At 38.4% G+C, this 18682-nt stretch overlaps 1 protein-coding gene across 3 annotated transcripts in view; it reads right to left on the minus strand.

The window, feature by feature from the left end:
- The window catches only part of LOC108712644 (phospholipid-transporting ATPase VB), a 332007-nt gene that overhangs the window by 297377 nt on the left and 15948 nt on the right, over window positions 1–18682 (minus strand). For 2 of the 3 annotated variants that reach the window (XM_018254962.2, XM_041588038.1), the window contains exon 2: window positions 4854–4916. The exons of the other annotated variant lie outside the window; for it this stretch is intronic. The gene's annotated coding sequence lies outside the window, so the exon portion shown is untranslated. The remainder of the gene's footprint in view (window positions 1–4853; window positions 4917–18682) is intronic. 3 annotated transcript variants of the gene reach the window in all.

An 18682-nucleotide genomic window follows, 5' to 3' on the forward strand; every position in this document is an offset into this window, starting at 1 on the left:
TGCTGCTACTCTGACGATGGTCATTGTGAATTAGCTCACCTGGAGCACCTTGTTTTTCCTCGAGGGATTATTGTCATCTAACAATATCCTATCACTGTTATTTTGTGGACATCTAAGTGCCTGTGAATTACTCTATTACAACAGTTCCCTGTTAAGCTGGCCATAGATGTTGAGATTTTTAAAAGATCCGATCCTCATCGTGAGACCACGATTTTCTCGGAACGATCGTACGATCGTATGAATTGACCATCAACTCAAAAGACCAATTTGCCAGGAAAACAAAGGGGAGCTGCCTGCTTGGCCCTGCAAACATAGATAAATTGCACTGGGACCGACAACAATTTTTTGACCTGGCCTTAACCGCACGATAATTTCGAAGGATTGGTTGGACTTCCCTAAAATCGGTCGTTCGGCAAGAAGAATCGTCGCATCTATGGGGAACTTAAAATAAACCAGTTCTGTTATTGCAAAGAAACTTGCCTGGTTGAATCTCCTGCTGCACTGAACTACACCAGGTACCAGGAGTTGCAGGGAGTAGCATGTGTACACTGGGGTCCGGGGCACATTACAAGCAGTTTAGACTGGTCACACACAGCCATAATAAACAACCAAAAGCACATTTAAGGATGCGCTACATTTATATAATGTTCAAAATTACCTAACCTAATATCTATTACAAGGCCTGATTTATGATCACATTTCAGTGAGAACTATGCTCCCCAACTCCAATGGGTTTTTAATAAATTTCACAGCTCCTATTATTTTTTATTTTTATTCTCTAAAGTGTTTTTCCCTCTCAAAATGTATTTCCTGCAGAAATTTCACACATTTACTTCACAAGTGGACAATTATTCCAAAGAGTTTACTTTTGCTAGAATTCCCCACAATGTTTAAAAAGAAATACCTTCCTCCTTTAGTCAATCTCAGGACTGGCAGATCTGCTCAGGGACATGGTTAAAAGCAAAATAAAATCATAATAATACCCAGAAGTAACGAGCAAAATTTTTGACCAGGTTTCCCCGCAAAAAAGATGCCCATAGACTCCAATGGGTGAAAAAATTTGTGGAGAGTCAAGAAAAAGACTTCAATGCATTTGCCAAATTTTTTGCTTTTGGCAAATTTTCAGCTAAGTGAAACGGCTCAGATTTGCCCATCACGAATACCCAGCCTTCTACATCTTTGTGCCAAAATGTTCACAGTGGGGCCACTTGGCAGGCTTTGAATCAGATAGTATGATGGGTTAGTAAACAGGCTTTGAAAACCAAATGGAAATTCCAAGTACAGAACAAAATTTGGTCAAATACAGGCAATGCTCAGTAGGACTATGCTCAGAAAGAGTCAAGAAGCACTTGAGAAAACTCACCAGGAGCTAGCGTTGCCAGCTTTTCTAAAACAAATACAAAATAAAATTATATTTCTTTCCTATTATTAACATTAGCAGCTAACTGGGAGGGGGGTTCCAAGACCCCAATCATGAGATCCTCCGCACTCCAACTCTGCAAACCCCCCCCCCCGCACATTCCTTGTAATTTCGCTTTTTTCGCATAATCAAGGAGGAGGGGCCTATAATGCCAGGTGGGAAGCAGGTTTGGGTCAGCAGGGCCCACGAGAGCCAAGACCCTCTGGGATTTTTCCTGGTGCCCTACTTGATCAGTCCAACCCTGAACATTAGCATCAAGCATTATTTTTCTAGCCAATTGGTAGATTATCAGATAGGTGGCAGGCCTTATCAGAAGCTAGTAATATCAGACCAATAAGGTGCGGGGGTGGGTAAAACGTCAGCATAGCTGAATCCTATTAACAAAACAGAGAGTACAGGAAAGGATTGCAGTACTACAGAGTGATTTATGCAGCTCGCCTCTCTGCAGAATAATGGTAAGAAAGCCTTAATGCCAAAAATTTGGATATTTATTTTACTAAGACAAGTCACCAGCTTCCCTGTACTACCTGGGACAAGCTCTGCCTATGAAGGTTACCTATAAATTAAGGCTTTTGTTTAATTAGCTATATAGGGTGTATTGCAATGGTGCTGATAGAGCTGCCTTCAAAAGTGCAACAATTAGGTAAAAACTGAATAAGGGCATGGCTTTACAGTCAGTATAATGGGTTTTCAAGCAGTGACAGTGGCCCTACTTGGGATCCAAAGGCAGTAGATGGGGGATTCACTGGCTATTGGTTTGATATATCGGGCAAATGCTAATTTGTAGTCTTCCAGTTTCCCTGAAGGACAGCGGAGGTGGAATTTGTGTTGGCAACTTGATATCCTAAATATTCTGGGAACAATACCATGTTTATTGATAATGCAATGATTTCATATATTTTCAGGCTTTTTTATTGGGTAAGGGTGACCCTGGTCAAAATTCTTGACTGCAAAGTGGGGTATGAACCCCAAAATCTGGAAAGAGTAAGTAATGCATAGCATATCTGAGACACTATAACACAAATGGAAAAAAAAACAGCATTAATAGTGTCCTTAAACATCCCTAATAATGCACAAAGTATGGTCTCATTTTAAATATAGTTTGTTGCATTCCTTTAATAATAAAAACAATATAATGATTTTTAAAAGACGGTGCTGGCACCAGATATAACTCTCTAAAAGATAGACAATTTTATAAATACATTATCTACTTAGTTATTACCTCTGCTAGCAGGGGTGCTTCGCCAATGAGGCGAGTTGAGGCTGCCGCCTCAGGCGGCAGCACCCCACTAGGTACCAGGGGCAGCAAAAATGCTGCTCCTGGTACTTTAAGAGCGAATTTCCGGGGGAGGGGGGGCAGCAGCAACTGCTGCTGCCTCAGGCGGCGGAGGGGCCAGGATCGCCCCTGTCTGCTAGCGTGCTCTAGGTTGGCACAGATGTCATTTATAAGGAGTCAAATCAACTGGCATTTCTCTCAAATGCATAGGTATAGGTCTAACATAGAATTCATTTACTCACTAATGCTACACTTGTAACTTAATGGGATTGAAAAATGACCTTCACTCATGACCTTCACATTGCAGTTTAAAATTAGAAACTTCCCAGGGACATGTGTCATTATAAAATACAAGGGGGTATAATTAGAGAAGCATAATCTTGGATTAAAGAAAATCTTTGCCAACTGCCAAATGGGAACCTGATGATTCCACCCAAGTGAAGTATTCATGTGGTTCTCAACAGGACAACTGGATGAAATAATACAACATTATTTGTATGACAAAGAAGTAACCTGATGGGGCAGCATGCATGACTTGCGCCAAATTTTGCTATCATCCCAGCTTCATTAATGATGTCATCCACAGCACATTCATACAGTACAGAGCATAGCCAGATTGCGCTAATGGTGCCATATCCCATAAAGATCACTGATGGGTGTTTGATGCAATCTGTTGGAGTGTGTGTGTACATAACCATATTGTAATATTACAAGGACATCATTTATTCTGCCGGTCAGAATTCAGATAGGACAGCAGAAACAATGTCATTGTAGTGTTTATTTGTGAGAAGGCTGCCAATAACTCTCGATGGCTCAAAGTGTGTGCATATGTCTCTGCCTAAACTAAGAGCCCTAATAAAATGTTAAACTGGGTTTATTGGACCGTTGCAGGCTTTACAAAAACCGTACTAGAAATGGCTACATCTGTAAGACCCAAATTGCTGACATAAATCTTGCTTTTCAAAAAAGGGAGAAAATCTATGCATGATTTATTCAAGTGCCACCATCTAGATTCTTCTGCACAGCAACATAAAATAAAAGTCATCCTCAAAGATCCTGCAGGTATGAAAATGAAATTATGCAAATGTTTCATCTGAAGAGGCTTCTTTGTTGTTTGAGAACAAACTTTGCATCACAGGAAAAAAAAAAAATCTCAACTCGAGATTTTGATAAAGCTTTGCACTGTAGGGTCTGCAGAAATGTTTCAGTTCAATAAGCCAGCGTGGGTTATTTAATGCTAAAGAAATGTGTTCTCTGCAAAAACAGAAGGAAAGTGCTATATAATATGCTCATTTTATACATTTTATAATTTTACAAAAGTAAAAGCAGCCTTTTAATGTCTCTCTGTGAGGAGTACTTATTTCGGGAGCGTATGGTACGTCGTTAACAGCATATTATAATAGTGTCAGTATAATAAGTAAAAAAAAATAAAATAACTCTCACAGTAGAAATAGAATTATGCTCAGATGGTCAAAAATGAATATACTTCATTATTGGTTAGGAATATTTCCATTGTTGTGACCATTGTATTACCAGTTTGAGAACTACATTTCAGTAGTACAGTAGTGATGAGCAAATTTTTTTCACCATGCATAGATTTGCGTCTATATTCTGCATTTTGCTATCTGTGAATTTTTTTGTGAAACTGCAACAAAAAAGTTGACAAAGTTGTGCCAAGACAAAAAAGTCACCATAAGAAAAAATGGCATGCATGTAAAAATGTGATGCACATAAAGAAAAAAATTTGACGCCCATTGACTTCAGTGCGTTTCATATTTTTTGCTGTTTCACAAATTTTGTTCAGAGTTTCGAAAAAATTTTCAGGGACAGATTCACTCATCACTAAATACAGGGTAATATAAACAGATCACAATGACTGGGTTAGTTAGCCAAGTGAGTTTAACTACTGTTTAACAAAGTCTAGTTTCTTCAGAAATCCACAAGTACCATATACCCCAAGCAAAGGCCAGATCAGTTGCTATAGGCAACTAGACCTCAAACAAAAAAAAAATTACCCTTAAAACTACCAAAGAAGAAACGTTAGGACACTTTACAAGAAAAAAAGACTCCCATCAAATAATAATTGTCAGCCTTGAGTAATGTTTTTTTTTAACTTTTTTTGTTCTTTAAATATTTATAATGAATAACATGACTTACCTTAAGCAAGGGCAGTCACCACTATGGGTTCATCGTCTTATTTTTGTTTGGCTCTGTAAAAACCTTAAAAAATATAAATAGTTATTAGAAATATCTTTATTATTAATAAAGATATTAAGAAGCACCATAAAGGAAGTAATAAGTCTCTAAATGTCAAACAGATATATAAGGGCTTATTTATGTATGCTATTGCAGTTGTGTTCCCACAAGTTTCCCTGCAGTCAGTTGTGCGTAAATCCCCATTCACGGTACAAGCTTCAAATTGAGCCAGGGCAGGAACTAGGGGTAGGCAGAAGAGGCACCTGCCTAGGATGCAACAATAAGGGGGTGCTTGGCAGGTACCTATTAAGCATCTTCTGACTACCCCTATTCCGTGTTCGATATACCTCTGTAGCTCTCTCCTCCCTCCTCATCCCCTCCTTCATTGTTCCCTCCCTCCCCTCTGCTACTGTGCATGCACAGAGCCCCAATGTAAAAACCTAGAGAAAGTTTTTCTCACCAGTAATACATGGGGCCTGGGTGCTCATGACCCAGACCTAAAGCTCAAGGTGGAGGTACAGTATCCAACCAAAGAAGAAAAACAGTTCCCACAAACAGGCTTGTAAAAGAACTGAGAACTTTATTTAGATCACTAAAATAGATAAATACATAGCCTTATGCATTTCCTGCCAGTGGACACTTAATAATAGGCTGCCTATGATTAAGTGCCCACTGGCACGAAATGCATATGTGACCTAAATAAAGTTCTTAGCTCTTTTACAAGCCTGTTTGATGGATCTGTGAGTGCCTGCAATTTTTCTTCTTTGGTTGAATACTGTACCTCCATCTCGAGCTGTAGGTCTGGGGCATGAGCACCCAGGCCCCACGTATTACTGGTGAGATAAATTTTCTTTAGGTTTTTACATTGGGACTTTCTTTCTAAGTATATGACTAATAACAGATGATTTTTGGCGCCCCTGGTAACTTCTGGGGAACTGCTGCCTGAGACAAGGCTTTAGTTCCTTACATTTTTATGCAATCTTTTTGTTCAACCCACTGAATTAAAGCAGAAAATCTGCAGTTCAACTGCATCTGAGTTGTTCATTTAAAATTCATTGTGGTAATGTACAGAACCAAAATTAGAAAAAGTTGTCTCTGTCCAAATATTTATGGGCCTGTATATCAGACTATATCTGCTTTATCTATACAGAAGTAAAAGCAATGAAATAATCCAATGGCAGCTATAAGGAACCCCATTAATCCTGTTTTATTGACATGAAGATAACAAGCCCTGTTAGTAACACATATTAAAATATGCCTTGCAAGCATCACGACTAAAACAAAATTATTTTCTGACAGGTTATCATATATTATTACATAACTGGTTCATTGATTAAAAAAATCACAAAATGTGACAGTTATGTTTCAAGCTGGTTATAAAAGATGTCAGAGAGCGAGAACAAGCTGTTACACATGTCTGTGCAATGGAAATGATAAAGCAATTGCAATGTATAATTGACCTATGATTTATAAATGCTGAAAACCCGACACAGGTTAATTATTTTTTGCTTGACCTCCTGTTTAGTTAGTGCAGCTTACCATTGTCCTATTCCATTGGCTGCCCTTCACCTTTCTCGTGCAATGGTATTAAATGGGCTACAATAGCAGCCTTCTGCTAAGTAGAATGGTTAATATTGCATCTGTCATATTACATTATTATGCATTACTGGTGCATTGACATTCAAAGGGCACCACCATGAAACCTTCTTCTGTCACCATATGGTCTTAATTACTATTGGGATGTTGTCCATGTTTCTTTGTTTGCCTAGATCATCCTGCTGAACAAAAGAGCATGTTCTCCAATGACTACAGATTTCACAGGGATAATGTTCTAAATGTGCTGTTTTTTCAAATATATAGATGGAGGGGTGGGAGGGCTCATGTTACAAGAAATGATTACAATACATGGAGGCTGTGAAGGCCAGAGGACAAAAATAAATCTCAATCACAGCTGTTCATTTGCAAATAAGAGTCTCTAATAGAGGGCTTAAAGAAACCGGAGAGCACAAAAGGGGTTTTAATATATATACACTAAACATCTTAATTTGTAGGACAAAAGAAAACATTTTAACTAAAACACGTGATCTTCCATTGCTAAGAGATAATTTCTTTAAGGGATTTTTTATGGTGTCGTTTTTATTTATAAAACACACTGTTTACACAGCACATAATTCACTCTATCATATACAACTTCATTCCTGAACCAAAAAAAAGCCTCAGTAGCAAGTTCCATATACTGTATCTTCTATTAATACTTCCCCTCACAAAAACAATGGGAAATCCAAAAAAAGGGATAGTATGGGCCTTACTATCCACTCAACATTACCTTTTACATGTATTAATCTCACCCCTTCTCACATAATTAAGACGATTCTTAAATTTGCCTATGTAAATGGATGATTAAACCTTGCCATTTCCAGAGCTATTTCTGTTTTCTTCTCATTAATTCCATCAGTGTTTCATCACACAATAGCAAATTCTGCACATGTCTCTCCAGGCGAGAATCTTATTTTAGCAGAATATAGATTAGGAATCAATAGGCTTCTGTCAGAGGTTTATCTAAGGTGATTTTATAGTACAAGAAACTATTATGGCTTGCTAACAGAACTTACTTTGGCTGCCTACCTTTATGTTAATCTTCGAGGCAACAAATGGAGAAAAAGGCAAGTAAGTGTGAAACAATCGGAAACCTTGTAAAGGAGATCACATTTTTAATTGAACAATGGGCATGTATGTTGCTACCCATTTGAAATCTTTTGTCCTTACATAAATGGACATCTTCTGCTCCTACAGCATTGTTATGCATTTCCTTACAACAAACTCTAAGAAACAGAATAGTGCTTACACAATGTTCTGTGCCCAAGATTTAACTACTGCAAAACACTGAACCTGTGGGGTACAGACTATTATCTGTATAAAACGTCTCGTTTTAAAAGGTCTCGGATATTGTTAAATGTAACACTGAATAATAAGTTTGTTTTTTGTGATTACCTGTGATTTCCATATCAGTCTATATATATCATGGCACAGTGATGAGAAAGGGTCATTGATCAAGTAATGGGCCTGGGAGTGAGCTCACTGTTGGAAGTGTAGAAGGAGCTTGTGCGATGTTTGGGAGAGCAGAGAAAAAACATTAAGAAATTGTTAACTGTTTGTGAAAAAAAAACCAATGTTTACCTATATGTAGAACACTGCCAGTGAACCAGTCTAATTTCAGAGAAATAAAAGTTTTAATTTGTTTGGTGTGGACTTTGGGATGTAAAGAAAAAAATAGAGATAAAATTTGTAGGAATGAGAATCCAGACAGATGTCCTTTATAGAAATACCCTAAAAACATTTTTTTTTAAAAAGAAAATGGGGCTTCAGAGTTTTGTTGAGTTGTGAGGAACTTGGGACCTCAACTACCCTCTTGAAGTGTAGCTTACTGAACAAACAAGGGCTGAGGCTGCCAGAGGGGATTTAAAGCTCTCTTTAAAAAACATGTAATGTATGAAAAGGTACATATAGTTCGAAGTCTAGCACCTACAGCAACCATAGAACAGGTGATTCAAACAAGATCCCTAACACACAGCCTATACCTGGCAATACCTTGGCACACAAGGCAATATATGTTTGTTTCTACCTGCACAGCACCAACAACCCACACACGCCCACTTGGTTGGTAAACCAACATCAAGCAATATTACCTCAATAATACAACTCACTCACTACCTCCCCAAGTTGCAACCCCAGACACATGCCTATTCTTTCTACCCCTAGTTATGGCTCTGTGCAAAGCTATCAGACTGGTCTAATGACCACTTCCTGCCACACTTCAATATAGTGTGTGGAAAGGGGTGAATCTGCCTCTTTGGCTCCTGGTGTCCTTCCAGCTAGGTGTTTCCCATTGAGCCTGGGTACACCAAGGCCCAGTAAAGCCACCGCCCTAAAGGGACAGCACCTTTAGTGTTTAAGTCGGGGACCAGGAAACCCCATGAATGAGGTTACCAAGTAGTGATGGGCGAATAAATTTGCATGGCACGAATTCACAGCGAATTTCCTCGTTTCGCCACCATAAATTCGCGAATCTCCCGTGAAAATTCGCTGGTGAAAATTCCCCGGCGTCAATTTCTGATTTTCACTATTTTTTCATGAAAATATCAGATTTTCAAATTTATTTAGTGAAAACCGTCAAATTTAATGATTTTTGAGTGAAATCCTTCATATTTCACAATTTTTGAGTGAAATCCTTCAAATTTCATGATTTTTGAGTGAAATCCTCCAAATTTCACGATTTTTGAGTGGAATTATATGGAAAGAGCAGTTGTGTGCTCCATCAAGGATAATAGCAGGGAGTAGCTTCCCAAAAAGGCTTCCTTGTATGCCGTTAGTGAAGGGACCACAGCAGATAGGGTGTTAGGCTAATATTCGTCTCCCTAACCACTCCAATGGATGGGATCCGGACCAGTTAAAGGTGTATCTGCCTGAGGGAATTGATGTACGCTTGAATATTTGCCTTATGGGAGTAAATGCTGTAAAATCCTCCTCTATCCACCATACTCTGTGATATGTTACACCATCCTCACGAAAAGGGAGAAATTCGCCGATCACTACCAGTGGTCAATTGCTTGTGCTAATAAACCATCCATTCTGTTTTTCACCATAAGAACCTCCTGGCGTCCAATCTTTCCTTTTTTTGTTATACAGTAGCATTTGTGTTATAGTTACACTACATCTTAAGGGAAGACTTCCACTTAGCAAAGGCCCTGATCCTGATGTGTGAGTCGCAATGTAACCCATGCTCATATCACTAGCTGGACACTTAACTATCTGTGGTCTGGATAGCCAAGATTAGCGTTACACATGTATCAAATAATTGGAGCATAGGTTATTCTTACTATCTCCACCAAATATACCTTATGGTTAAAAATAGTTCTATTTTGGATAAAGTACTTTCATTTATACTCACTTATTCACTCCGGACCCTCATGCGAGAGCTTTCAGGCTACCTCCTCCACTAAAATAGGAAACCAAATCTCCCGCAACCTAGAAATATAATGTACTGACCCTAAATGTCCCTCCATTTCTGTTGTAAATTTCCCTGTTTAAACCAATATTTTTGCCACTTTGAAAAAGTAATAATAATATAATATTTTAGTCTAAACAACAATTATTTATTCACCACTGTAGATACCTGTAAAATGTTGTTCAAAGACAAAAGGGACAATTTGAGCTTGACTATCCACAGCCTTTTAATGACAATTAAAGATCTAAGAGTGAGACAACCCAAATAAACCTACAGTACCTTCCTGATCAAAATCGATCAAATTCCAATTAGACAAGCAGGTTAAATTACATTACTGCATGTCATCATTATTTAGCCAAATGAAAAATTTATTTTATTACCTTACCCTCCTCAAACAGTAGCACTGCAGAACCAGGATGTTGGAAAGTGAAAAGTCGTTTCAATTTCTTGTTTTGCAATGAATAGCAAAAACCACTGATATTTCTTAATTAAAACAATAGGCAATGGATTGAACAAGTTCTATACATTGCGCTCATGTTGGAAAAGGAGTATAACATCCCATTAATAATCCCCATTGCCTTCCAATTTCAAAGTTTCAGTTTCAAAGTTGCTAAACCTATTGATTTTTTTTTTTTAAAGGATATCTGCGCAGGTAGCATTAGCTTTCGCATTACAAGGCATCATTTCTAACATAACTGTTCCTTTAAAGTTGGGTTTTCACCTTGAAGGGAGCTTGCTTTATTACAAACATCATTCATACTGACCAATTTGTCTTGTGTTTTATTTTTTAAAATATAATTTATCATAAAGTTATGAAGGCAATGGTGTGTGTCCCATTTTCTTTATTCCAGTGGGAAGTAGGCACAAGCAGAATTGCAGTGTGGCCATTTGGCTCATTGTTTTGCTCCAGGCGATAGAACAAAGGATCTGTCCATGTTATGTCTTTGTTTCAATTATAAGAATTTCCTTCCTGGCTCTATAAAAATGCTATGCATAAAGGAATCTGAAAGGACACAGTTTTTCTATATTACTGCTGCCTATACAGTATACCATTTTTAATTTTAAGCAACAGATTTACTTATCTTCTGTAATAAAAAGCTTTGCACTAGGGAAAGTTGAAAAAGATTAAAGTGCATAATTAAGAGACTGCCAATGCTGTAAAAGTTGGAAAAGTCTGATCATAGAGAGAGAGAGAGAGAGAGAGAGAGAGAGAGAGAGAGAGAGAGAGAGACTCACCTCTGCCATTAGCCAATTAAGCTATTACAAGTAGCAAAGTCAAATACCGTAGGATACTACTTATATTATGTGTCAAACTATGCGTCATCACTAATTGTGTCCAATTTTTTGTTACATCAGTGTATTAAAGTGTCAATGTGCAATAAATATTATATTTATTGCACATTGACACTTTAATACACTGATGTAACAAAAAATCAACTTCAAGACCAACAAAACATCTCATGGAATTTCTTCTGGAAGAATGTCGCATTCCATTGTTGCATTGCTAGTACAGGTATGGGATCCATTATCCGGAAACCCGTTAAGTCCAGAAAGCTCAGAATTACAGAAAGGCCATCTCCCATAGACTTCATTTTATCCAAATAATCAAAATTTTTGACAATGGTTTCCTTTTTCTCTGTAATAATAAAACAGTACCTTGTACATGATCCAAACCAATTAATCCTTATATTTAAACAGAACCAGCCTATTGGGCTTATTTGATGTTTACAAGATTTTCTAGCAGACTCAAATTCCAGTTTATGGAAAGATTCGATCAGGAAAGCCCCAGGTCCTGAGTATTCTGGATAACAGGTCCCATATATTCTGCAGACAAGATTCCCCACAGTAGAGGACTATTGCTTGTATAATATTCATTGCCAGGTTGCAGTGAAGCTATAATGTAACTCCTGGTAACTTCTACCAACACTTTCTGGAAGAACTTCCATTATGTAGGTGAGCATTTGAAATCGAGTGTCCCAAAGGATGTTGGCTGCATGTAACATATGTAACATGTAACATATGTTGTCAACATAAAAGAATACCATGCATACAATATATCTGAAGTACTACACACCATTAAAATATTAAATATCTGAAAATAGTATTTCATTCTTTCACATATAAATCGCTCTCTGTAGTATTTTAACCATAGCCCTTTTTAAGCAAAGAAACCTTTGTAAAATATGGCTTCTGCCCTTCATTTCTGTGTTCTTCTCAAGGGAACACTTGCTGTGCAATTATCAATGACAAGTGAAGAAATAGGAAAGGTTTTAGAATGTATCAGCTTGCAGATTATTAGTTCAGCAGAACTGTACCCAAAAAATGAGCTTTCTGAAAACAGAAAGAAAAAAAAAGGACTGCATTTAAAATCGAGGCAGATGGGTGGAAAAGGCCATCATAAATATGCTAGAGGCAATGGCTAATTAGGAGATAAGCAAAATGCATTAAGACCAAGAAATTAACAAGCCACTTCCTCCAAAGGAACGAAGCACATAGACGGGTTATGAACAGGGCAGTTCAATTTACCATCCAATTTGTATCTTTATTTAGGAATCTAATAACAATTCTTACATTGCAATTTCTTATTTTGAAAGGGTCTAATAAAAGTTTCATTTTTATATTTTGCCAGCTTTCCACTAAAGTGAAATAATGCAAATTCCCTTCACAGGTTTCTAACTCAATAACGTTTTATAGCATTCATTTCAAATTATGCACAGTGAATTAAACTGTAATTCTGAACAAACAGTGCCTAGAAGTTTGTGTAGTTTTGTTGGAGAGTGTGCATTTTGTATGCACAACAATTAAAGGAAAACTATACCCCCGAACAATGTAGGTCTCTATAAAAATATATTGCATAAAACAGCTCATATGTAAAACCCTGCTCCATGTCAATAAACTTTTCAGATAAACATTTTCAGATATACTTTTTAAAATTATGTGCCATTGGGTCACCCTAAATAGAAAATTGCCATTTTAAGAAATAAGGGCTGCCCCCTGGAACTCTATGATTTACAGTGCACATAAACAAACCATTCATGTTGTTAGGTCGCATGAGCCAATTAACAAGACAGAGTCAGTGGCGTAACTACCGGGGGAGCAGGGGGTGCGATTGGGTCAGGGCACGCACCCCTCAGGGCCCCCCAGCAGCTTACGCGCCACTGAGTTCTTCGGCCGTTTCTGGGCATACGGAGAGCCCCCCGGCCCGCCCCCCAGCCCGCCCCCCTCTAGTTACGTTACTGGACAGAGTTCTGTCTTTTGCTTCCAAACTTCTTCCTGTTACCTGTAAAGCTGCAGTATTTCTGGTCTGGTGATCTCTGAGGCAGCACAGACCATCACAAAATGGTGGTCTAAAGCAAGAGATGTAAAAGGGCAATATTTGCTTAAAAATATATACCCATTTGGAAAAATTCTTTAATATGCCACTTCATTTGATAAGTGATAAAGCTTGTAAGCTTCTGACCGACATGCTACAAAAGTCCATGTACCCTTCCCCAGCTCCACCGCCTGATTTGAAGGGCACCTGTTGGCAAAATATATTATCCCAAACCAAAAGGAGCCCCCCACCAGCGCAAGGACACTCACCGAGACTTCACGCTCATAATGAGCAAGTTGAGGCATTCGCCCATTACCTGCATGTCTGTGCCCCAACATGGCTGCTTGAACCGGGAGCTCCGTCCCGGTGTGGGTGGCCTATAGGTGTCCTATAAACAGCAAGTCTCCTGCGGTGGCTCGGGAGGTTTATTTTTGTCCAAAATGCATTATGGTCAATCAGAATAATTTTGATGCACGTTAATTTTTTTTCGCACACTACGTTTTGATGTTCAATTTTTTTTGTTGCAGTGTAAACTCACTGCGAATCCAAGCCTGGCAAATTTATTTACCCATCACTAGTTTAAAAGCAAAAGACAGAACTTTGTCTGTAATTGGCTCATCTGAACATGTAGGGTTTGTTTGTGTGCACAGTCAATCATAGGATTATTATTATTATCAACATTTATTTATATAGTGCCAGCATATTTCGCAGTGCTGTAATGTAAATGTGTTTATACAACTAAATCACATTAATTACATACATAGAACATATGGATCATATAAATCACAACCAATACGGTATAAAAGGTGAGGAAGGCCCTGTGCAAAAGAGCTTACAATCTAAAGGGAAGGGAATAAGACACAAGGTGTGGGAGTGGGCAAGATCTGAAGTAAGTGAGTGAGAGATGTAGTACTGCATGTGGTTATTGCATTTGGTAGTTAAGCAGAGTGAGGGTAGGCTTTTTTAAGAAAGTGCATTTTAAGAGATCTATTGAAAGCAGAAAGGTTGGGTGAAAGTCGGACAGACCGTGGGAAAGAATTCCAGAGGACGGATGCAGCCCTTGCAAAGTCTTGGAATAATCCTGAAGGTTGTCAATTTACTGAGAGGAGTACCGCTAGTTGGGTCTTTGGTTTATTTTTTTTTAATATTCAAATGTAAGTCATATAGTGCAATCTAGGCAAAACCTTTTGTATTGAAGTAATTAAACCCCACCCAAAAAATCACTCAGGCTGTTGCTCTCACATTCATCCCCTCATGGTGCCTTCCAGGTCTATAGGGCTTTTTATTAAAATAAAACACTTACAATAAAGAAACAAAAACATAACACAATTCTTTAACTAACAAGTCAAAAACTAACAGCAAGTCAAATTAGCTTTGGAGTTAATTTTTCATTCCCACCACCATTCCTCCCCATTCAACCAAGTATCAAAGTCCATCCCAAAGGCGCAAGGCATCCATCATAATGAAGACAGTAGCTTTTAATCAAAAGCAGGCAACCAATGACAATGCCTAGAAAGAAACAAAGAGGCAGTATCTTGTTTTTGAAACAATAATGCGAAATGAGCCACTCTATAAAAAGGAATTTTCCTATGACTGCTTTTTCCCAAGGTTCTACAAAGTAAATCCCCTCCATAATGCAGAGGTATACTAGAAGCGAGCTGACCCTAAAGACTTGCTGTACCATTGCTCTCCCATTGCTCTCCCATTATAGATTTAGCAATGCGCTCTGGAGTCATATCTGAACCAAAAGTATACCGACAACACTGATGCCATAGATGGTACTTATATTACTGTTAACACCAGGTAAAATGCCTCATGGTCATGTCTGTGCTCTCTGGCTGAAACCCCATAGGCCAGTTCAGCATAGTCTAATGTGTCAAGGTGTGAAGAACATACGTAGAGTTCGACCTGAGAGAAGATGTTCTATGCCAAGGGACAATGCTTCAGAAAATGCTCCTGGGTCTTCCCCACCCCCAGTGGCAATTTAGATCTACCACCAATAAATACTTGACATTTCCCCTGACAAAGAGCTTTCCCTGAAGAGCGAGCCAGGACAGGTCAAATAGCTTGCTATTGAAGAAGTGCAAGCTCCTGACCAGAGTGCCCCCAATGCAGTCCTTCAAGACTAGAGAATAGTAGAGTAGACATCTAGCTCCCTCATATAAAGAGCTCACCTAGAGGTTGTACCAAGATCATATACGTTGATATCCCATCTCCTCAAATGCTTCAGTGCAAGGACAAACTATGATGGAAGATGTGTATCACTCCCTCACTGTTTCAGAGCCTAGGTCTAATACAAGACACTTGGCCAAAGGTAGTTTAATAACTACATCTTACCATGATGCTATTTCCGGAAATGCAACACTTTCCTCTTGCTTCAAATTGTCAGTACTCTATTGAGATATGTTCATAAACTATCTGATCACTAGTGATGGGAGAATATATTTGCCTAGCACGGATCTCCAGTGAAAATTCCCCAGCATCAAAATTGCCAACGCGTCAACACTATTCGGACGCCCATTTACTTTAACGCCTGCGTCAAAATTGATGTGAGCGACTTTTCGGAAGCACATCCAAAATTGACGCGGGCGTCAATTTTCAAGTATCACAAATTTTTTGAGGGAAATTCGTGAAAAAAAAAAAACAAAGTCCATCAAGTTCAACCCCTCCAAATGAAAACCCAGCATCCATACACACACCCCTCCCTACTTTCACATAAATTATATATACCCATATCTATACTAACTATAGAATTTAGTATCACAATAGCTTTTCATATTTTATCTATCCAAGAATTCATCCAAATATCTCTTAAAGGCATTAACAGAATTAGCCATCACATCATCACCCGGCAGTACATTCCACAGCCTCACTGTCCTCACTGTAAAGAACCACCTACATTGCTTCAAATGAAAGTTATTTTCTTCTAGTCTGAAGGGGTGGCCTCTGGTATCCCCTTTATGGGTAAAAAGGTCCCCTGCTATTTGTCTATAATGTCCTCTAATGTACTTGTAAATGGTAATCATGTCCCCTCACAAGCGCCTTTTTTTCCAGAGAAAACAACCCCAACCTTGACAGTCTACCCTCATAATGTAAGTCTTCCATCCCTCCAACCAGTTTATCTGCACATCTCTGCACTCTCTCCAGCTCATTTAAATCCTTCTTAAGGATTGGAGTCCAAAACTGAACTGCATACTGCAGATGAAGCCTTACCAGGGACCTATAAAGAGGCATAATTATGTTTTCATCCCTTGAGTTATTTGCTTTAGTAGCCACAGAATGACACTGCCCAGAATTAGACAATTTGTTATCTACAAAAACCCCAAGATCCTTCTCATTTAAGGAAACTCCCAACACACTGCTATTTAGTGTATAACTTGCATTTATATTATTTTTGCCAAAGTGCATAACCTTGCATTTATCAACATTGAACCTCATTTTTCAGTTTGCTGCCCATTCCCAACTCAGACAAATCACTCTGCAAAGTGGCAGCATCCTGCATGGAACCTATAGTTCTGCACAACCTAGTACAGAGCCCTGCATCACTCCATTAGGAACACTGGTCCAATTAGAAAATGTTCCATTTTCCAACCCTCTTTGTAGTCTCTTTTAGCCAGTTCTCTATCCAAGTACAAATACTATGTTCCAGGCCAACATTCCTTAATTTAACCAGTAACCTTCTGTGTGGCACTGTATCAAATGCTTTAGCAAAGTCTAAGTAAATGACATCCACTGCCATTCCAGAATCGAGGTCCCTGCTTACCTTTTCATAAAAAGAAATTAAGTTAGTGTCATGAAGTCCAGTATCTTATCCTTTATTAAAAGGATTAGCTTTCTACCACTGACGTCAGACTAACTGGCCTATAGTTTTGAGGCTGAGAACGGGATCCCTTTTTGAATAGCAGCACCACATTAGCAATTCGCCAGTCTTTTGGCACTATACCAGACCTCAAAGAATCCTGATTATCTTAATTTAAACAAACTGTCCTCCAGGCAAGACTTTAATTTCTAGAATGCCTCTGGAGTGCTGACCCGGAACTCTGGGCAGGTGCATTGCCACTAAGCACACAAATTTGTATTCACTTTTGCATTCTGCCCTTACCCTTCAAGGTATATGACCTTTGCAGCATGCATCCCGTTCAGAAGGAAGTAACATATGATTCAGCCTTCCTATTGGGGATAAGATGCCATTCCCTTATGGTGTCACCTTCTTTCTTGCTTTAGGTCTGTGCCTGGGGTTGCCACCTCATCCCATATAAGCTTCCCTTTCTGCAAGCTGATTAGTAATCATGTCAGATGCTGCTGCACACTGCTCTGATTTCTCTGCAGAAACACATTCATCTGAACAGACTACTAATCAGCTATACTTATGCGGAATATGTGCTTAGTATCTGTCAAGATTTGAAAAGGTGAGGTTGTGTAATTCAATATGCAACTCAAAACCGCAGCATGTTTGCCTCATACCTACAGATTTTTCCCAAACTTTTAAAATTGCACTAGCAACAATGTGGCATTCATAGGGTACTAGGGTACCCTGGTATGCAATGTTTGGTCAATTATAATGGAGGGGATACAGATGCATTAGCTTCTATAATCACGTGATGCACTGTATGTGACCCAACCTCATTGTATACATTAGACAGCGATGTTAAAAAGCTCAGTGTTCATTGAACTCATGTTTTCTCTCCTGGATTCCCCATGGCATGTTATTTGAAAAAAAAAAAAAATAATAAACTTTCCAGGTAAGGATCCCTAACCCGAAAACAGTTATCCAGAAAGCTCCAAAATTTCTGTAAGGCCATCCTCCTTTTTCCCTTTAATAATAAAACCGTGTACCTTGTACTTGGTTGCATGGATGCATATTTGGTTTAAATCAGTTTAGCATACTTAAGGTATGGAGATCCAAATTATGCAAATATCCCTTATCTGGAAAACCTCAGGTCTCAAGGCCACCTTTTTTACCCACAAAAATAAAACAATAATAAAGCTGCATGAATCCATATTGATGGTAAAACAATCCCATTGGGTTTAAATTGAAAATATTTTAGCAGAATTAAGGTATGGATATCCAAATTACAGAAAGACCTCTTATTCAGAAAACCAGCATAATAGATCCCATACCTAATAGATATCATATCATATAAGGGACAACTTGCCACATATAGAGGTTAAGACATTCTGTTTCTGTCACAGAGCAAAGTATGTTTTATTTATTAATTTTTCTTGCATATTATCATCAATTCAGGAGCTCACATTTGCAATCCATTCAAAATATTGGTTATTTCAGGGTTTGTTGGTTTGTTCAAATGGAAATATTAACTAAAATATGATTTTTTTTAAAAAACATTTACATATATAAAAATAGTAAAATGAATGAGCTAAACGGTTACCTGCTCTTCTTCTCAGGCTCTTGCCATGATGCCCCTTCAGCCCTCCATTATTTACTTTTCCTGTGCTGAAGGGGGTCCATGG

The sequence above is a fragment of the Xenopus laevis genome, chromosome 3S (genome assembly GCF_017654675.1).
Source record: "Xenopus laevis strain J_2021 chromosome 3S, Xenopus_laevis_v10.1, whole genome shotgun sequence".
In the NCBI taxonomy this organism is placed as follows: Eukaryota; Metazoa; Chordata; class Amphibia; order Anura; family Pipidae; genus Xenopus; species Xenopus laevis.